Source organism: Ambystoma mexicanum, chromosome 3q (genome assembly GCF_040938575.1).
Source record: "Ambystoma mexicanum isolate Mex_15411 chromosome 3q, UKY_AmexF1_1, whole genome shotgun sequence".
NCBI lineage: Eukaryota > Metazoa > Chordata > Amphibia > Caudata > Ambystomatidae > Ambystoma > Ambystoma mexicanum.
In genome coordinates, this window is record NC_090926.1 from 292,024,267 (window position 1) to 292,046,397 (window position 22,131).

Consider the following 22,131-nt stretch of genomic DNA (forward strand, 5'->3'; position numbering starts at 1 on the left):
TAAGCAGATACAATCATCAGAAATGCTATTACGGTGAGTAATGCATGTCTTCTGATAAATTCAGGCGCAAAACGAGGGCGAGTGCGCAGAACCACCTTATCTCTGAACAGTAACGAAAGGGTCTAGTACTGAAAGGGCCTGTAGGTCACTAACCCTCCTACTAGAAGTGATAGCCACTAGGAAGGCTTTCTTATAAGTAAGGTCTTTTAGACCTGCTTTGTCCATAGGCTTAAAGGGGGACCCCATGAGTCTATTCAGAACCACATTTAAGTCCCATCCGGGAGCTGGGTTAGAAATGGGGGGGATGAATCCTTTTAACCCCTTTCATGAAAGCCTTGATAACTAGTCTTTTCCACCACAACACCTTTTGCTGTTATGTAGTGCAGGCTGAGAGAGAAGCTAAGTGAACCTTTAGGGAATAAAAAACCAGGCCTGAATCCAGTAAGTGGGCCAGGTACAATACAATTTGAGAAGGAGAGCTGTCAATGGGATTGACGCCCTTGGCATTACACCAGATAAAGCGTTTCCATTTACTGGAATAGCAGTATCGGGTGTTGGGTTTTCTCGCTTCCCTGAGTATGTCCATACATATCTGAGGGAGTTGAAGGTGTTCGAACTCTATGACCTCAGGAGCCAGGCCACTAAGTTCAGAGTTTGCGGGCATCGGTGCAGTGTTTCTCCCCTGTCCTGAGATAACATGTTGTACGGGCAGGGCAGTTTCATAGGAGGGGAGAGAGACATCTCCATCAGATGAGAACCAGGGTTGGCGGGCCCAAATGGGGGCCACCAATATCATGGTGACTGGTTCCTGGTGCATCTTGTGCACGATCTTGTTGAGTAAGGTAGTCGGGGGGCAGGGGGGTGCATAAACAAATTTCCCTGCCCATGCTATCCAGAGCCCTTTCCCCTTGGAGCAGTTCTGCGAGTACCTGGAGCCGTAATCTTGGTATTGAGCGTTCTCCAGTGTTGCGAAGAAGTCGATCTCTGGGAAGCTCCATTCTGCGAAAAAGTTGGAGACTATGGGCCCCATTACGACCTAGGCGGTAAGGGGTTAACGGCGCCGTAAAAGGTGGCAGCGCCGTTAACCCCTTACCGCCTAATTACGAGGTCCCTTTGCAGGTCCCTACCTTAACGGCTGGTTTCACCAGCCGTTAAGGATTGGACCCGCAAAGGGACCTTGGAAGTAATTACAGTACCGTAACTACTGCCTTCCCCATTTCCATTGAGCCCTATGGGGGCAAAAATAGGAATGGGGAAGGGCCAATGGGGAATTACCGCCCCGCCAACCTTGGAATGGGGAAGTAATTCCACCATTAACCATGGCGGAATCGGTAAAATGCCGGTGGCAACCATGGCGCTACTAGCGCCATGTTTACCGCACGGGTCGTAATGTGGCCCCATGTCTTCGTGTAGTCGCCATTCGTACTCTACGCGCAGTGGGAAATCTCTGCTGAGCACGTCTGCCAGAAGATTGAGTTCCTCTGGAACGTGTTGGGACAACAGGAACATCCTGTGTTTGAGAGCCCATATCCAAATGTTTTTGGCCAGCTTGGATAGCCCTGGAGAGTGTGTCCCCCTTGTTTGTCAAGATCAGGACTGTTTTCCCCTGTAACTGTGTTTACAAAGCTTTCAGTGCTTTGAATACCGCTAATAGTTCCAACAGATTTATGTGGTTGGCCGCTACTTTTGGGGACCACACGCCGTGCGCAGTCTGCTGAAGCAGGTGAGCCCCCCACCCCGTGAGAGATGCGTCGGTCGTGAGAGTGGCTTCAACTGCGGCGGTGGTGAAGGTTTTCCCCTTCAAGAGGTTTTCCCTCGACCACCACTGCAGAGAGAGAACGAGGGCTGGTGAGACACCTACCAGATCTTCCCACTGTCCGCTGGCCTGACACCACTGGCTGTTGAGCCACTCTTGCATGGGCCGCATGCGCAGACGCGCGTGAGGAAATAAGTAAATGCAGACGCCATCATTCCTAACAGACACATGGCCTTGTGTAACGTCACTTCCCGACTTGCTACATACCGAGGGATCTGAAACAGCATGTTTTGAACTCTCTCCTTGGAGGGGAAGATGAGGCTGTCTTTTGTCCGAATTAGAGCCCCTAGAAACTGTTTGACTTGACTGGGGTCTAGGCTGGATTTCTTCTCATTGATGGAGAATCCCAGACTGAATAAGAGGTCTATTTTCTTTTGAGTGTTCAATAGGCATGTCTCGTAGGACTCTGCTGTTATGAGCTAGTCGTCGAGGTAAGGGTAAATCGGGACAGATAGTCTGCGCAGGTGTGCTGCCGCTATTACCAGTACCTTTGTAAACACCCTTGGTGCCGAGACTATGCCGAAGGGGAGAACCTTGAACAGATAGTGCTTGTCTTCTATCATGAACCTTAGGTATTTTCTGTGCGCTGGCAACATCGAAATATGAAAGTATGCATCTTTCATATCCAGTGTTGCGATGTAATACCCCTGTTTCAACAGTGGGATTACTTCCTGTAAAGTGACCATACAATACTTTTGAGGTTTGACAAACTTGTTCGCTTGGCCCAAGTCTAGCACAGGGCGCATGGCGAGATCCTTTTTGAGTACAAGGAAGTACACTGAATAAATACCCTTGTTTACCTGTAGAATAGGGACGACTTCTATGGCGTCCTTTTCTAGAAGGGTCTGCACCTCTTGCAGTAGGGTTTGCAGGTGGTCCGTCGTCAGGCGTCTTGATCTTGGCGGTCTGAATTGGGGTGGTCGGGCAAATTCTATAGAGTACCCGTGGGCAACCGTCTTGAGTACCCACTGGTCTGTTGTTATCCCCTCCCATGCAGTAAGGAAAGATGTTAAACGCCCCCGACCGGGGTGGCATGGGAGGGGACTTGGATCCGCATGTCATTTCTGAACAGAGGCCGGAGTGCCTCTGGGGTTGGAACCTCGTCCTCTACCTTTCCCACACCGCTGTCCTCTGGGTGGATAAGTGGTGGAGGTATTAGCCCCTTGTCCCAAATTCCAGTTGTTTCTCGAATTATACTGGTTCTGGGAAAAACGAGATTGTCCACGAAAGGACCGGCGGGAGCCGCTTCTTCTCTGGGGAGACTGTCTCTGGGTAATTTGTTGAAGGGACTCGAGTGTCTCATGTTCTTTCATGGCTGTTTCGAGAGCATCGTCCACTGCCTTGCCAAACAGGTTGGTCACCTCAACCAGTTTGTTAATCAGTGCTGCTTGGGTCTCTGGCTTGAAACCGGAGTTCCTCAGCCATGCATGTCTCTTAAACAAGGTACTTTGTGCCAGGGTCCTTCCCGCTGTCTCAGCAGTGTCCAGAGTGTTTTTGAGCACATTCTGGTTCACCTGCTTGCCTTTGGAAACGATGGCGAGCAACTTGGTCCATGTAGCTTCTGGCACTTCTTTGAAGCCCTTCTTGCAGAAGGATTCACTGGATGTCTGCATAGCTGTCACGATCCAGGCCCCTGACCCCCTCATGTATAACAGCCCCCTGGCAGCAGTGGGGCTAAAGCCCTTCACACTGGCCCCAAGGGCCTTAAAACTTCCTCAGACACATACATGGGGCCTCATTACGAGGTGGGTGTTAAGGGATTACCGGCACCGGTAAGGGCACCGGTGCCAGTAATCCCTTACCGCCCTACTACGAGTTCCCTTTGCGGGTCCTCTCTTAACGCCTGGTTTTACCAGGCGTTAAGGACGGGACCCGCAAAGGGACTTTGGAGCTAATAACGGTACCGCAATTTGCGGTACCGTTATTAGCGTCTTCCCCGTTCCCATTGAGCCCTATGGGGGCTCAAATGGGAATGGGGAAGGGCCCTGGTGAATGGGGAATTACTGCCCCCGCCAACCTTGGAATGGGGCGTAAATAGCTCCATTCACCAGGGCGGAGTCGGTAAGGATTTGGAGACAGCCATGGCGCTAATAGCGCCATGGTTACCTCCAACCTCGTAATGAGGCCCATGGAGTCTGGCCTGGCACCTTTGGCGCCAGGCTCATTATCAGGAATAAAGCAATACCAGTTTTGGACCTTAATCCAACATGGAGGTCTATTACACAGCTCAGGTTCTTTAGAACCAAGCCATGCGGTCTAGTGTTTTGGATGTGGCTGGGCCTGTAACTACTTGGCCTGGAACTACTTTACCTGGGCTATTTAAACCACACCCAATTGCGTTATTGTGCACCGCTGAGTTTGCCGCAACTTGCAAAGGTAAAGAAACAAGGACAGCATTATTAATAGCAATTCTTACCTGGGCAAGCAGAGAGTCCTGGCAGCACCCTGCGCTTCTCTTACCTCGCCCATCTCCGGGTTTCACCGCAACCTGCAAGGGAGAACGAACAAAGTCAGCATTAACAAAGCACTTACCTGGGCAAGCAGCGCTTCGATCGCTCATCATTTCCGGAACAAAAGAAGAGAACACAGGTTAGCAATTAACACCAATAAACAGCGCAGTGCTCCGTGCATCAATAACTTACCGTGGTCTTCGCCATCGGAGCGGCAAATCCGAGATCGCACCATCCCTGTGAAAACAAAAAGAGACATTGTTAGGGAACAGCGTAGTGGAGCAAGACGCAGAGAAGACAGAGAAAACGGAGGGAAAGAGACAGAAATAAAGACGTAAAAGACATTATAACTCACCTGGAAGACAGCAAGCAGAGTCGGAGTCACAGCCGGTCTGGACCCGACATAAGGGCACACGGACCAGTGAAGCAACTAGGTCCACGGAACGCCCGCACCAACCAAGCACCCCTGCACAGAGACGCAGGACGGAGAGTTCAACGCACAAAAACCTAAGGTGAGCAATAACCCCAAGGGAGGGGATTTGGACCAGAGGGCGGTGGGAGTCCACCCATCACAGAACCAGTATCTTAACCCTCCATTCTCCTGTTATAGGCGCTACCCAATGTCTGGCAGATAACCAAGCAAAGAGGGGTCCGGGATAGCGCTTAGACCTCCATCCAGTATCGTGTGATGCCCCAATGGATACCAGGTGAGCGTAACAGAAGGTGAAGCCTCAATTAAAACATCCAACTGGGCGTCATGGAAACATCAGTGACTGACTAACTAGCCCAGTTATTGGGAGAAATACGGGGCGGGGTGCACTTCGCCCGGCAAGAAACCAACGCCCTTAGGAGGGAGTTGATCGTCACCAAGGACAGCATTGATGAATTAGCCAGACAATTGCTCCAAACACAGGCTGTGCAGGCTCCATTGCCAGGAAGTTATCCATCGGTTCCAGCCACATCCGTCAATCCAGTGCAGGTGGTCCACCCTGGGGCAGTTCCTTTGGCCCCACCGGGACGTTTTACGGGGGACCCAAGAACATATGCAGTATTCATGAACCAGTGCTGTCTCCATTTTCTTTGTAGACCCTGAGCCTTTCCTAACGATTAGTCGCGGGTTGCCTTCATTCTGTTATATCTGTGTGGCAGTGCCGCGGATTGGTCCATACCGTTAGTAAGCCAGCATGACCCACTCCAGCGGGATTTCAGAAGGTTTCAACAGGAGACGGAGAAGCTGTTTGCCCGACATACCCAGGGCCAAGCTCTGGATAACAAACTTCTGTCCCTCCGCCAAGGCAGCCAAGATTTGTTAACATATATTGCCACTTTTAACAGACTTATCGTTGAAACTGGGTGGCCTGAGGAGAAACGAACAACGTTATTCCATTGAGGATTATGGGGGGAATTGAAAGATGTCCTAGCTCAGGTGGTAAACCCGCCAAAAGACTGTGCAGAGTTCATCAACCTAGTGGTGCAACTAGACCACAGGCTGCAAGATCGAAGGACAGATCGAGCCAGAACGGAGAATCAGACTGTGTATGTACGCTCAAAGAAGAACAGTCTGCGTTCATCAGAAAATACTTCGGAACCCATGCAAATTGGGGGGAACGGAGCCCATTAACCAAGGCTGAAAGAGACAAAAGGAGACAACAGCAATTATGCCTGTACTGCGGGAAATCAGGTCACCTCCTCAGAGAATGTCTCGTAAAACCCCCTAGAAGTACAGTTGGAGCTACAGAGAAAGAAGGAGGAGAATAAGAGCCGGAAAACTTCCAGGCCTGGCAAGCATAGAGGTCCGTTTGTCGAGCCAAGGAAAAGAGCCACAGACCTCACACCTTGCCTTGCCTGTGATTTTGGTCAGTCACCAACAGCCCTCTAGGATGCATGCTGTTGAGGCATAAATAGACAGTGGAGCCGTTGGTAACTACATAGACCAAGGCCTGGCAACAAGGATGGGGCTTCCCCTCTGTCAGAAAACGACAACTGAGAACGTAACCACTGTCGACGGCACAGAGATAGCTTCTGTTCCTGGAACTCAATGCACAGCAGAATTGACCCTTCTGTGCCAAGACGCACATTGGGAAGCCATTGCCTTCGACCTTATCAAAGCCCCTCAGTTCCGGGTGATTCTAGGGATGCCGTGGTTGGTGGCTCATAATCCTAACATCGACTGGCAAGCCAAGAAATTAGGCTTCTCCAATGAGTGTGCTCATGCGTGCTACCAAGTGGAAATGCCATCGTCTGACCCAGAGACACCTGTTCAAGATATAGAGGCGTTGGTACTAGGTGTAACAAATAAACTACCAAGCGAATACCACGATTTGACGTTTTCCAAAAATAACAGGCTAATACTTTACCCCCTCACAGGCCATATGACTAAGATCGACCTCGTACCTGTTGCACAAATCCTGTGTGGTGGAATTTATGCACTCACCGAACCTGAAAATCTGCACTTGAAATCATATCTGGACCAATACCTGGAACGGTTTTATCCACGCGTCCAAATCACCAGCAGCCTCGCCCCTATTCTTCGTACCCAAGAAGGAGGGGGACTTGAGAACGTGCATCGACTACTGCGCACTAAACCAGGTAACAGTTAAAAACCATTATCCTCTACCCCTTATCCCAGCACTGCTGGACCAAGTCAAGGATGCCCAAATTTACACCAAATTGGACCTCAGTGGGGCATACCATCTCGTGCGTGTAAAGAAAGGAGACAAATGGAAGACCGTCTTTCGTACTAAGTATGGGCTGTACGACTATCAGTTGATGCCCTTTGGGCTTTGCAACGCTCCCGCCGCATTTCAGTACTTCATGAACAATGTACTACGGGAATTGATCAACGTATGTGCTCTAGTTTACATAGACGACATCTTGGTGTACTCCTCTTCTAAACAGGACCATGTCAAGCACGTTTCGCTCCGTCCTTGCAAAACTCTAACAGCACCAGCTATATGTCAAACTTGAAAAATACTCCTTCCATGTCACCGAAGTAAAGTTCCTTGGTTTTGTCCTCACTCCCAGAGGCGTCCGGATGGATATGCACAAAGTAGACGCCATCCTTAGTTGGCCATCACCGTTTTCAGTCAAAGGTGTCCAAAGTATGCTCGGCTTTGCAAACATTTATTGCTGATTCATCCCGGGTTTCTCCCAGATTGTGCATCTGATCACTTCTTTATTACGTAAAAACAACAAACTGTTCCAATGGACAGAAGAGGCGGAGAAGGCCTTCCAGGAACTCAAGAAAATATTTACCTCAGCCCCGGTGCTACGAACCAGATCTCCCATATGTAGTGGAAACAGATGCCTCCAGCATGGCAATGGGGGCTTTCTTTCCCAAAGGGATCCCGAAACAGGCTAGTTACATCCCGTGGCCTTTTGGTCACAAAAATTTACTACACCTGAACTTAACTATGCAATAACAGACAAGGAACTCCTAGCGATCAAGGCAGCCTTTAAGGCTTGGCGGCATTACCTCCTAGGCACCAGACATACCATCACTCAAGACGGCAAAGGCTCAATCATCCTGTCAACTCCGATGGGCTTTATTCTTTGCAGAATAGGATTACATAATCACGTACCGACCTGGAGTCCAGAACGGAAAAGCCGACGCCCTATCCCGCATGGGTATTGATGAGAACGCATATTCAACCCCAGACCCGGTGGCCATTATTCCAGGTGACAAACTACTAGGACTTACAACAACTCCGGACGAACTCCAAAAGGAAATTCAGCTCCTAATGAACACAGAGGCTCTACAAGACTGGACCACTCAAGGTGAACATTACACAACAAAGAACCAACTCCCGTATTTCAGAGGGCGTTTATATCTACCGAATAAGGCACTACAACAACAAGTCATTTCTGGTTATCACGACCCCCTGATAGAAGGACATTCAGGAATTGCCAAGACCCTAGCCAAGGTGAAAAGAAATTATTAGTGGCGGATCTGGTGAAAGGACATTACACAGTTTATTCTGTCATGTGGCATTTGTGCACAGAATAAATCTCAGAAACAAAGACCTGCAGGCCTTCTTCCACCCCTGGAAATTCCACCTGCACCTTGGCACACACTCTCCCTCGATTTCATCATAGATCTGCCTCCCTTTCAAGGGTTCAACAGTATCCTAGTGGTTGTTGACCTATTCTCTAAAATGGCCCATTTCATTCCGCTTAAGGGTCTACCAAATGCATCCAGTCTGGCAAAGGTGTTTTTAGAGCAAATCGTACGATTACATGGTTTCCCCTCCGTCCTGATTTCTGACTGAGGGAGTAAGTTCGTGTCTAACTTCTGGAGGAAGAGTTGTCCAATTGCCCGAATCGATATTCGGCTGTCCACTAGTCACCATCCCCAAACTGATGGCCAAACAGAGCGGACAAATCAGACACTAGAGCAATACCTGCGGTGCATGTTTCATCAAGTGGAAGAAAGCTGGAAGGATGTGCTGTGGATAGCCGAATATGCCTACAACAACTCTCTACAAACCAGTACCGGACAGAGTCCATTCTATACCGTATATGGAAGGCACCCACGTACTTCTGAAATAGATAACCCAATGGCCTTGGAAATGCCAGCGGTGAAGACTTTACATACGACCATCACTCAAGCCTTCAAAAAGGCAGCAGAACACTTGATCCAAGCCAAAGAAAGACAGAAAAGATTCCCTGATCAACACCGAAGAAAAGCCGCAGACTACCAAGTCGGAGATGAAGTCTGGTTGGCGTCTCGGCACGTGCCCATAAGAGGAACTCTAACATTTCGTCCCAGATATCTAGGGCCGTATGCCATCAAGGCTATTATAAATCCTGTGGAAGTAAAACTAGCTTTACCACCAAATATGCAGACCCATCCCGTATTCCACGTGTCACTCTTAAAACCTGTTCAGCCTGGAACTCGGGTCAAAACACCACCAAATCCGGTACTGGTTCATGGAGACCCCGAATTTGAAGTCAAGGAGATCCTAGATTTTAAACTCACCAGGTCCAATTTATATTACTTAGTGGACTGTAAAGGATACGGCCCTCGGGACAGGACTTGGGAGCCTAGCAAGCATGTCCATGCGCCATGCCTGGTAAGACAATTTCAACTGAACCATCTGACCAAACCAGGGTCAGATGGAAGAAATACCTTGAGAGGGGCCTTAGGGGGGAGTGCTGTCACGATCCATGCCCCTGACCCCCTCAGGTACAACAGCTCCCTGGCAGCAGTGGGGCTAAAGCCCCTCACACTGGCCTCAAGGGCCTTTAAACTCCATCAGAAACATACATGGAGTCAGTCCTGGAGCCTTTGGCGCCAGGCTCATTATCAGGAATAAAGCAATACCAGTTTTGGACCTTAATCCAACATGGAGGCCTATTACACAGCTCAGTTCTTTAGAACCCAGCCATGCGGTCTAGTGTTTTAGGTGTGACTTGGCCTGGAACTACTTTACCAAGGCTATTTAAACCACACCCATACAGCAGAACATGCTTTGCGTTATTTTGCACTCCTGCAGCGTAACGCTCACTGTGTCCAGCTTCTGGTCATCTGCTTCTTCGGCGGCCAGATCCTGAAGCCCTAGATCCGGATTACATTAATAACCTGGAAGAACAAGAACAGCATTAGCGAGCAAGAACACTTACCTGTGAAGTAACTGGCCTTGAATCCATCGTGCGCTCCGCTTACCTCGCCTATCTCCGGAGTTTGCCGCAACTTGCAAAGGTAAAGAAACAAGGACAGCATTAATAACAATTCTTACCTGGACAAGCAGCGAGTCCTAGCAGCACCCTAAGCTTCTCTTGCCTCGCCCATCTCTGGGTTTCACCGCAACCTGCAAGGGAGAAGGAACAAGGTCAGCATTAACAAAGCACTTACCTGGGCAAGCAGCGCTTTGATCGCTCATCACTCCAGAACATCACTGCAACCTGTACAAAGAGAACACAAGTTAGCAATTAACACCAATAAACAGCACAGCGCTCCGCGCATCAATAACTTACTGTGGTCATCGCGATCAGGGTGGCAACTACGAGATCGCAACCATCCCTGTGAAACCAAAAAGAGACATTGTTAGGGAACAGCATAGTGGAGCAAGACGCCGAGAAGACATAGAAAACGGAGGGAAAGAAAGACAGAATAAAGACGGGAAAGACATTATAACTCACCTGGAAGACAGCAAGCAGAGTCGGAGTCGGAGTCACAGTCGGTCTGGACCCGACATAAGGGCACACAGACCAGTGAAGCAACTAGGTCCACAGAACGCCCGCACCAACCACGCAGGACGGAGAATTCAACGCACATAAACCTAAGGTGAGCAATAACCCCAAGGGAGGGGATTTGGACCAGAGGGAGGTGGGAGTCCACCCATCACAGAACCAGTATCTTAACCCTCCATTCTCCTGTTATAGGCGCTACCCAACGTCTGGCACATAACCAAGCAGAAAGTGGTCCGGGATAGCGCTTAGACAGTATTGTGTGGCGCCCCCGTGGATACCAGCTGAGCGTAACAATAGCTGGCCAATAGCGTGTTATTGGCTATACAGGCGGAAAACGCAGCAGCAGTCGTTACCTTTTTTCCCCAGTGCATAAAGTCTCTTGGACTTCTTATCGGGTGGTGCCTCTCCTGTAGACAGGGGAACACCAGCCCGTTTTCTAGTATGATATGATATGGCATTTACAACGCGCCGATACACAAGTGTTTAGTGGTAACCAGTAAAGAATCTGTGGTGGCATGATCCTTGATGTAGGCAGGGTCGGTCGGAGAAGGCCGAAACAGCTTCTCCACCCTAGAATTCATCGCCCTGGTCTGGAGTCAATAATGAAGGTGCCAATCTCCCCTTGATTGAGTCCAACAAAGTTATGGCTTGGCTGACCGGAGGTTTTTCTTTGAGTATTGTCATGATGCCTACGCCCGGGGACCCAGACCAAGTCCAGCAACCCCGGAAACAGGCATCAAGTTATTCTAAGCAAGCCCAACAACCCCTGCTAGGGGCTATTTGGGTGCAGTCCTGGCGTCTATGGCGCCAGGCTCATATGGAGAGTCAGTGCTGGCGCCATAGGTGCCAGGCTCATAGATTAAAACTTACCTGATGCAGACCATGCTGCAAACTTACCTGATGCAGACCATGTTGCAAGAGCTCCAAGCCAAAAGAGGCTTGGAAGGGACTACTTTACCTAGGGACTATTTTTTACTCGGGTGGGGCTGGGGAGGAATACTTACCTGGGACTACTTTGGAGGCTATTTAAACCACGCCGAAGAGCAGCACACGCTTCGCGTTATTCTGCATCCAGCAGCGTAACGCTCACCGTGCCTGCAAGTCTCATGCCACGCCCGCCTCGAGTCTGGAGCTCCTGGAAAAAGGGAGAAAGAAGGAGAAAAGGTTAGAACAAGAGCAATACCTTTGATCCTTACCTGAATTCCCGATCCATCGCATCTTCGAGCTGGAAGAAAGAAGTTATTTAATGCGCGTTGCCTCGCCTGCTGCAGCGCCGCGCTGAACTCACCGGCCTTCGCAGCATCTTCACATTCCACCGCATACTTCTGCATGTTCCCGCCGCACTCCGGCACCTAAGGGGAAGACAAGAACAGCAAGGTGAGCCAAGGGAATACACAGAGGCAATATTAGTTACCCCCCATAGACTTACCTGATTTTACCACCGGGGGTACTATTCCTCTTCACGGGTCGGCGCAGCTTCCACTGCATCCTCGCCGAACCCCAGCCCCTAAGGAGAAACAAAAGGACAGCAAGGTGAAACAAAGGGACAAACAAGGGGAAACCTCCTCACCACAATAGACTTACCTGATTTTACCGCCAGAGGCATAATTCCCCGAGACTTCATACTTTCTCTCAGCGCCTGAATAAGGGAGAAAGCAACAGGTTACATATTGACATTATTTTATCGAACTGTGTTGGATAATACAAATCCTTACCTGAATATTACCGGTTGCCACGAGGAACTCTTCGCTAGGGTCAAGCTGCAACCTGCAAGGAATCGGACAGAGTGAAAGTCAGACATTTGAACTCTTACGACCTACATACTTACGGCGTCTTGCGGGAATCTCAGAGTCAATATTGTTCTGGAACTCACCAATTCCTTCGAGCCAGTGAAGCAACTGGTTATCTACGCGTCCCTGCGCTCAATGCAGGATGGTGAGCTCATCTTTCCAAGCCATCAGATGAGACTATAAGAGGGGACATCAAAGGTGATCAGTGGGGAGAACAGCGGGAGTGGGGGGAGGTTAACGCTCAACTCCACGGGTGGTTAATTCCCTTTCTCCATTTGCAGAAGAATATTCCTACGGGCCAAGCAAACAAAGCTAGGTGGGCCAGTCCAGTCCGTCATCTCGGCACTACGCATCACATCGGTGGAGACCGCAGCTGTCCAGTTCAGATCGACGCCCTTGTGGGAGCCCGGTGAGCGTAACAGTATATCCTCCACGAAATCAGAATCTGGTAAAGCCTCTTGAGTGGCGATCTGAAAATGGTCAGCCGCCTTCTTCAAGACGGCGTTGAACGCCCTCTGGTCATCCACTGGGGAGGCTTGGCGAGCCGGAGGGGTGGGGGGGGCAAATCTTTGCACAGTACATCGGGTTCCTGGGTGGGAGTAGGGGACGACCAGGGTTGAGCATCAACCCGACGGCTGTCTTCCCAATTGTCCATAAGACCTGTCAGATCATCCACATTGTAGTTTTCCAGAAACGTGCCATCCTCATCCTCATCCTGATCATAAGTGTCCATAACATCATCATCTGTGAGGACACAGGTATACTCCTCATGTGGATCCTCCAAGGTCCTTTGAAAATTGGATACAGGCATAGAAGGAAAGTCTTCGAGGCCTCTTGGGAACAAGAGTCTCAGAATAAGAGACATTTTTCTAATCTGTCCATACATCCCTCAAATTTCTCCCTGGTCCATGAGGATGAACCAGAGGGGTCCAGGGGAGGAAAAGGTTCATCTTCCCTGCGACATCGAGATTTGTCCTCTAATGTGCCTAACAAAGGCACAGGACTCTCAGCGTAGTCCTTGCGGGGTTCGGGGCGCTGTGGCATGTCTTTTGTCATGTCTCTAGGCCGTCCTTTGTGCTTCGCTGCCTCCTTCGACTGTTCCTTCATTCGAACTGCCGAAGTAATCCTTGCGATGCTCTTGCCAATGGTCGGAGAATCTGGGCGATCTACCGGCTGAACCGGAGGCTGAGCAGTGGATTTCGATGCCAGTGGGTAAACCGGAGGCTGAGCGGTGGATTTCACCGCCACCTGGGCCTTAAGTGGCGTCTGCGCTTCCTCCTGGAGCGCCTCGATGTCTGCGTGTCTTTTAATGTTAGCGCCCTTTACTTTGGATTGCCCAGTCGCAGGCTGCGACTGCGGTTGCGGGAAAGGCTGTCGATCATGCCAATCAGAGGATCCGGTCTTAGATTTTGACGGTACCATTGGCGCTTTGGTGCGCTTCGACAGTGGCGACGAAGCAGAATCTTGCGTTGTGTGTTTGGTGTTATGATCGTGTGCGCCCGTCACCGGGTGTTTTCCTCATAGCGTGACTCGCGTCAGGCCTGGTGGGGTCGGGGATGGGCGTTGCGGACCAAGAGCAGTCCACTGTTAGGTCAGTGGCTTCCGACACGGAGGCCTGGCCATCCCCCATCACTTTTGGCGGTTGCAACAACGGGGGAAGAACATTCGGCCTGAGACATACCATAGGATGCCCACTGCTTCAAGCAGCGCTCCTTAAGCGTTTTAGGGCACAGGAGTCTACAGGCCGCGCAACTCGCTTCGTTTTGGTCGAGGAGAAGATAGTTGTTGCACCGAGCGTGCTTGTCTTTCCACGGATATTTGTCCCTGCACAAGGGAGAACATGTAAAAGCTGTCTTTTCCATAGCGAAAGACAGTTACAGTGATGACAAAACCCAGGGAGCAGAGAGGGTGAAAGAGGAAAGGCATAATTGTAAAGAATATGTCCACCCCGATCCCACTCTTCCTACTGTGTAGGCCGGCCAGAAGGCCCGGCTATGTGGATGGCAGTGCCGCCTTGATCAACAGGTGTCGAAAGTCTGCAGAAGTCTTCCACAATTGAATCCTGTGAAACAACGCTGAAGTGACTTAACGGAAATAACGACAAAGTCAATAATAATGACAATAACGCTATCTCTATGTAAGAGCTCTGCATTACGGCGACCAGTAATCTGGCCGGGAAAAAAACAATCTGAGGGATCTCGGCGTGTGAGAGATTTAGGGTACACTACACGTCACGGTAGGGATAGTGTTACAGACACTCCTATGCCGACGTCCCCTTTTGATCCTCGAAAGGCAAGATGCAATACTCTGCGGTCAACACTGGATGTCGGACCATGTGCACAGCATGTGATTCTAAGCAGATTAACAAGCATCAGAAACACTACTTACGTATTATATAAATATAAAATAAACAGTTTTCACAATCCTAGTCTTGCCCATACCCTGCTTATATTCATTCAATGCCCAAAATGAAAAGACATATAAATGTATCAGGCTCTGAGTGCATGTGGGTCCCCCAGACATTCCAGTCGGTTTATAGTCATAATGTAGAAACCAATAATGTCGAAAGTCATTTTTTCGAGAAAAAAAATGTCGAAAAAGAAAATGTCGAATTTTTTTTTTAATGCATTTTTTTTCGAAATGGGGGGTTCCCTCCCAATCCCCCTTTTTTAATTTTTTTTTTGTTTTACCCATTTTTTTTATCCCGAACCCCAAAATAAATATATAATTTAAAAAAACGGAATTCGAGATTTTTTTTTTTCGACATTTGTTTTCCGAAAAAATTGTCATTCGACATTTTTTCGAAAAAATGACCGACCACCATTCCAGTCTACATGAGAGAATTGCATGGCTCGTTATTAAATCACAAACGCGTCCCCCTCCATCAAAATGACCCATCCTGTTCTCTACAGCCGTATCCTAAAGAGTGCATAGTAAGTGACGTGCGTGAGTGGAAGCGGACAGAGAATCCTTTTTACGAGATTGATGTCTGTTCCACTAAGGCTACAAAACTGAACATGCACTAACTTAAGCAGGAAAAAAGAGGATTCATAACTTTGTTTACCCCGTTTGGGGGGGGGGATATATACCAATGCACAATTATGGGAATCATATTAATGCAAGGTGCCTTGAAACCACTGACACAGTATAAAAGTAAAAACACTGTTGTGGTATGACTTGTTCAGAGTCAGAACCTTCTGGAGGAAAACAAGATAGACTAAGCTCCAATGAGTCTAGGAGACAGAAGAACAAGTTACTTACCAACTGGTAACGTTTTTTCAACTGGATGTTCCTCCAACGTATTCCACATCTTTGACATGTAATGTCCACAGCTGTGCTGCTTCAGAAGTTTTTCGGCAGAGGACATCGATGTTTATGTTTTTTCCCCCATAACGTGTAACATGCTTGTACACGACGACTGCTTGACTGCACATCAGCTTGCGGGAACGCAAGCTACAACAGCATAGGAAATTCTTCAGAGGGGCAGACTGGGAGGGCGATGTGGAATCAGTGAAGGGAGGAGGGAGAAGAATTTAGAATACCCAATCAGATGGCAGAATAAAGCAACGCTTTACCAAAGGCCATATCCTGACCATGGAGTGTATCCAGGGAGTAATGCTTGACAAAGGTGTGGATGGAAGACCACGTTGCTGCGTCACAAATATTCTTAATAGGAACTCCCCTCTGCAGGGCTGTGGATGTAGCCACACCCCTAGTGGAGTGAGCTCTCAATCCCTCCGGAGGATCTTTGCCAGCCAATCTGTAACATTCAGTAATGGTGAGAATAATCCATTTGTATAAGGTCTGTTTAGTAACAGCCTGGCCCAAACGGTGTTCAGTGTATCCCACAAAAATCTGGTTGTCCATTCTGACCCTGGACATCCTATAGACATAAAAGCTCAAAGCTCTCCCAGGGTCCAACCGATGAAGTCTCTTATCTTCCTTACCAGGATGAGGGGGGCGGTTGAAAGCAGGAAGTACCACTTTCTGGCTCAGATGAAACTCAGACACTACCTTCGGTAGGAAGGACGGATGTACCCTCAGTACAACCCTATCCTTGAGGAACACAGTAAAGGGTGGCTTAGATGAAAGTGCCTGCAATTCACTCACTCTGCGAGCAGATGTAACTGCAACCAAGAAAACCGTCTTGAAAGACAACAGTCTCAAAGGACAAGAGTGCAGAGGTTCAAACAGAGAACCCAACAGGAATTTCAAGCCCAAATTCCGATCCCAAACCGGCACCGAAACGTGGACGGCGGGAACACATTTGCAAGCCCTTTTAGAAATTGGGAAATCAATGGAATCTTAAAATAAGAACACTCTTCAGACGAGCGCTTGAAAATAGACAGCGCCACCAGGTAACCTTTAATGCCCACTTGAAGACCCCTGTGGGCCAAAGAAAGCAAGAAAAAAAGAACCATCGGAATGGTACACTGAAAGGGATCGACATTGTGTCCTCTGCACCCGTCGCAAAACTTACGCCAACGGTACAGGGATTTGGTTGCCGGCCGCCTGGCCGAAAGCAACACCTCCATCACGTCATCCGGGAGGTCCCAATCCTTATATCTCAACCTTTCAGAAACCAAGCGTGAAGGTTGAGAGTCTTGACCTCTGGATGGAGAACCCGAACCCCCCCTTGCATGAGAGAAGATCCTCTCTGTGGGGAAGATGGCGTGGAGGGCAGATGGACATTTCTAGAAGGTCTGGGTACCACGCTCTCCTGGCCCAATCCGGAGCAATGAGGGTCATGTGGGATCCGAACCTCTGTAACCTCCTTAGCACCTGAGGAATGATGGGATTGGAGGAAACGCTCCTCCTTAGCACCTGAGGAATGATGGGATTGGAGGAAACGCGTACAGAAGTGGGAATGGCCAATACATGACAAATGAGTACCCTAAGGCTCCTCTCGGAGGAAATTCCCTTGAGCAAAATCTCTCGCACGTCCGGTTGGCAACGGTCGCGAACAGATTCACTTGAGGGGTTCCCCAAAGGGCGAAGATCTCCAAAAGGACTTTCTCCAACTCCCACTCGCAGGAGACCATGCTCTGCCTGCTCAGAGCGTCCGCCACCGCATTCTTCTCTCTGGCCAGATGAACTGCCAAGAGTGATATTCCTTACTTTATCGCCCAGAACCAGAGCTGCATCACCCTAAACCAGAGCTGCATCGCCCAGAACCAGAGCGCCATCGGCCAGAAACAGAGCTGCATTGCCTCTCTGCACAGTGACCCTACCCCCCCCTTTTTTGTTGAGGTAATGCATGGCCACTGTGTTGTCCGTCATGATCAGGACATTCCTCCCCCGCAGATGGCAGAAAAGCCTTCAGAGCCAGCCTGATGACCCTCAGCCCCAACAGATTGATGTGGAGTTTGGACTCCGACGGAGACCAACGACTGCTGGCTGTCAGCCCGTTGGCATGAGCTCCCCATCCTGTGAGGGAAGCATCCGTCACCACTGTCACCTCCGGCCACGGCTGCCAAAACTGCTCCCCCTTCATCAGATTCCCTTCGCTGGCCCACCACAGATGATCCTGCATGACCAAGAGTGGAATCTGAATGCGATCTGACATCTTGCCTGAGAATTGTGACCACTGCATCTTGAGAACCCATTGAAGGGATCTCATCCTCAGTCGGGCCTCTGGCATCAGAAAAATGCAGGATGCCATGAGGCTGAGCAAACTTAAGCATTCGAAAGCCGGAAGCCTCTGGGCACATTGAAATTTGTTGACCATCTGTACAATGTGATGAGCCCTCACCTTGGGAGGCAAGCACTTCCCCAAGGACGCGTCCAACACAGCCCTGATGTACTGGAGCTGTTGGGAAGGTGTCATATACGACTTCTTGAAATTGAGGGAGAAGCCCAGCTTGTGAAGGGAGCGCCAGGTGAAGCCGAGATGATCCAAAGCTTGTTCGGGAGAACGCGCTCTGATCAACCAGTCGTCCAGGTAGGCGTAGACGTGAACCTCCCCTCGCCTGAGATACACTGCCACCACCACCATTAGCTTGGTGAAGACCCTCGGGGCGAAGGTCAATCCGAATGGCAGAATCCAAAACTGAAAGCAGCAAACCTCCGGTATCTTCTGTGCTTTGGATGAATCGGAAAATGAAAATAAGCATCCTGTAGGTCCAAAGAAACCAACCAATTCTGAAGTCGAAGGGCCTGAAGGACCTGAGAAAGAGTGACCATCTTGAACTCGTCCTTCCTGAGGAACTTGTTCAACCAACGCAAGTCCAAGATGGGTCTCAGTCCCCCGTCTTTCCATGGAATCTAAAACTATGGGGAATACCATCCCTTGTTCCTCTCCGCCACAGGCACTAGTTCTATAGCGCCTTTCTCCAGCAGGGTCAAGATTTCTTGCTCCAGGAGCAGATCTGGAAGCTTCAAAGAGGTTCTTCAGTGGATTGTCGTGAGGTCGCTTTAGGAAGGGAAGGCAGTAGCCATGGGCTATTGTCTCCAGAACCCATGCATCCAAAGTAATAGCTCATCCATTCTTCGAGATGCTGAGATAGTCTGCCCCCAACCAGCGAACAATGGAACATGGCCTCATAACTGTTTTGGAGTGGCTGTGACAGCACCTGAAGGCAACGAGGCAGCTGCCTGAGCGGCTTTGACCCTTCTATTTCCCCGTCCACTACAGGCACCTTTTCGGTGGCCCTTTTGATTAGCGGCTCCTCTCATTCTACCAAAAGAGGAGTAGTAACGAAAGGAACCCCCCTCTCCACGGTTGTCCTGTAGGACGAAAAGGCATAGGTTGACGCACAGCTGCGCCCAAAGATTTAGCAACAGCTTTGGAGGTCTGCAACCTCTCAAGGCTCTCGTCAGCCTTGCTGCCAAACAAATGAGAGCCATCAAAGGGCATGTTCAGAGGACGGGCTTGCACATCCAGACCAAAACCAGACTTCCGCAACCGCACAAACCTGCTCATCACGGTGCTCGCAGCCATGGACCGGCTAACACTATCGGCCGTGTCCAACCCAGACTGAAGGGATTGACACATGGCATCCTTGCCATCCTGCACAAGAGCAAGGAAACTTATGCCTTTCTTCCCCCTCGGGGATATGCTCAGCCGCCAGAGAGAGACAATTCCAGTGTGTGTGAAAACATTGCCAAGGCACAAGTGGAGTTGGCCGACTTCAGTGCCATACTCCCAGCAGTACCCAACCATCGAAGCGCTTGCTGTCCCTACCAGGAGGGATGGTAGGAAAGCCGCCTGAACCACCAAACTCTCGGGAGTGGGGTGACTGGATAGTTAGTATTTCTTAGTTAATAACTTGTTGACCGCCGGAAGAACCTCCAGGGTCTGCCAAGTAGCCACCACCCTTTTTTGCAATACCAAATGAAAAGACAACACTGGGTCAGTGGACGGACCCTGATCCAAAATATCAGTCAGGTCATCCTGATCAAATGCAACCAGAGGACCGGACCACCCGAGATACTCTAACTCTAGACATCAACTTCCTATAGGAGGATTCGGCATGAGCCCCAGGCTCTGGCCTAGCAAACTCAGGAGATGTGTCAAGGCCACTGGCATCATGCAACAACTGACAACTCCTCCAACTGACTGTCTTCTGAAAAGACCATGTCAAGAGCCTCATGAGTTTCAACAGGCTCCAGCTCCAAATCTGACCTCTCCTCATCCTCCAATATCATGCAGAGAATGAAAGAACTCCTTCCTAGGGTCAACCACAGGCCTTGCAGACTTGGATAAAGCATTTCTCGGAGGATCCACAGCACCAGGGGCCTCCACCGGCAGATTCCGGCCAAATTGCCCCAAAGGCGTTCAGCGCGCCAATGGCGCCGAAGTCTACGAGCGCTGGATCGAAGGCAAAGTTCCGACAGCCACACTCGACTGACACAGCGCTGACGGTGTTGACGGTGACCTCAAGTCCTTTCCAGATTTCTGCGGTTTCGCTAGGGATGAAGACTGAGACCTGGACCTGGCACATCTCTGGCGATCTACCGCAGCCTTAACATTTCCCAATGTTTATCAGGCTGTTTATCGTGCTGAGTGCCTGGGCCCGAAGGCGCGCGAGCATCGGACCAAGGCCATTCCCTGCCGGCTTCTTCCAAAAGGTGCCTACGGAACTCTGCCCTGGGATTGAAAAATCGCCAGCATGTTCTCCCTGAATGCCTCCCATTCGTCAGGAGCCGAGGATTTAGTGGGACAAGCCACTTTCCTCGCGGATCCATCATCCGACGAGGACGGGGAAGGCGACCTGTGTAGCCACTTCCGGGAGTGCAGAGACGAGGAGGACGAGTGGCGGGACCCACTCCGGGATCGAGATCCCTAGGACTCCTTCCAACGAGGAGAGTTGCCCCTCGAATCGTCGGTGCAAACACCTGTAGCTTTTCGGCATTTAGAAACCCAACCTACCTGCATCTTCCCCTTACGCTCCCGCAAGGCCTTGGCAGTCAACGACTGGCACTTCGAGCATTCGTCGTTATCATGACTTTCGCCCAGACACCACAAGCAGATGTAGTGCGGGTCCGTAATCGACATTTTGGACTTACAGTCCCAGCATGTCTTAAACCCAGACAGCAGAGTCGGAGGGGTAGACGATGAAGACATTTTCTTCGAAGAAGATCAGACGAGGCGCACAGAGTTCTCAAAGCAAACACGTTTGCGGAAAAAATGGAACTGAGGCTATGGGCGCTGTGCGTCCTAATTATAACATCCATTGACATCACCCTCGAAGGGGGCCTTCGAGGGACATCGACCCGACGCCATCGACGCAGGACACCCTCTGCCGAAAAATGTCCAAAGCAGCACAGCTGTGGACATTACATGTCAAAGATGTGGAATACGTTCGAGGACACAATCCATTCGAATCATATAACCGACAAAGTGTGCTGGGGAGCAGATAAAGACCTAAGTGAGTTTCCAACTGAGAAAGAGCCTCAATCAATGAGTCGTCCAGTGAGTGAGGATACCGATAGCCATGATTCAAATACAAGCTACCACTGTTAAGGCGTGGTGTATATCCTCACAGCATGGGCTATATACAGGGCATCGCTACAGGTACGGTGGACCTCCCATTACATATCTCAGATACGTACGATTGGATTTCCTCCTTTGAAGGGAATGTGAGAGTAAGTATACTGTAGGTCTTCTAAGCTCAGGGCCCCTGCTTTGCTGTCCCAAAATCTGCATCAGTTACCAAATAGAAAAAAAGATCCAAAATCGGGGACTGGTTTAGGTCAAACATGTAGAGTTTGCGTTAACCAACAAGATATTTTGGGGGCAATAAAAAAGTAGAAAATAACATCCCTTATCCTTCTAATTGCCTACGGCCAACTCCATCACTTTCAAGAGGAAAGGTCGCCAGATCTCTAGCAGAAATATTGGATAGGATTTAGGTAATTTGAGTAGAAATGAAAGTGACATTTCAGGAAAGGGAGTATCTTACTCTTGTTCGGCCATTGATGTAGAAGATTAAACATTAGATTCTGCTCTCAGAGAGAAGAGGGTGAGAGTGAGGGGGAGAGAGAGGAAGGGGGGAGAGAGAGGAAGGGGGGAGGGAGAGGGGGAGAGAGTTGATAGGGGGAGAGAGGGGAAGAAGAGAGGGGGAGGGGGAACAATAGTGACTGGGGAGAGAGCGAGACGAGGGAGGGCGAGATGAGGGAGGGAGCGCGAGATGAGGGAGAGCGAGCAACACAAGGGAGTGAGGGCGAGGAGACGGAGGGCGAGGGAGATGAGGGAAAGAGCGAGACGAGGGAGGTGCGAGACGAGTGAGGGAGAGCGTGACGAGGGAGGGAGAGCGTGACGAGGGAGGGAGAGCGTGACGAGGGAGGGAGAGCGTGACGAGGGAGGGAGAGCGTGACGAGAAGGAGGAAGAGAGCGTGTGGCGAGGAAGGGAGGGGAGAGGAGGGGAGAGAGGGGAGAGGA

The 22,131-nt window shown here is 50.0% G+C and overlaps 1 protein-coding gene across 2 annotated transcripts in view; it reads right to left on the reverse strand.

Annotated features, from left to right (window-relative positions):
• SPATS2 (spermatogenesis associated serine rich 2) overlaps positions 1–22,131 on the reverse strand; it is a 729,295-nt gene that overhangs the window by 22,482 nt on the left and 684,682 nt on the right. The gene's annotated exons all lie outside the window — the stretch shown is intronic.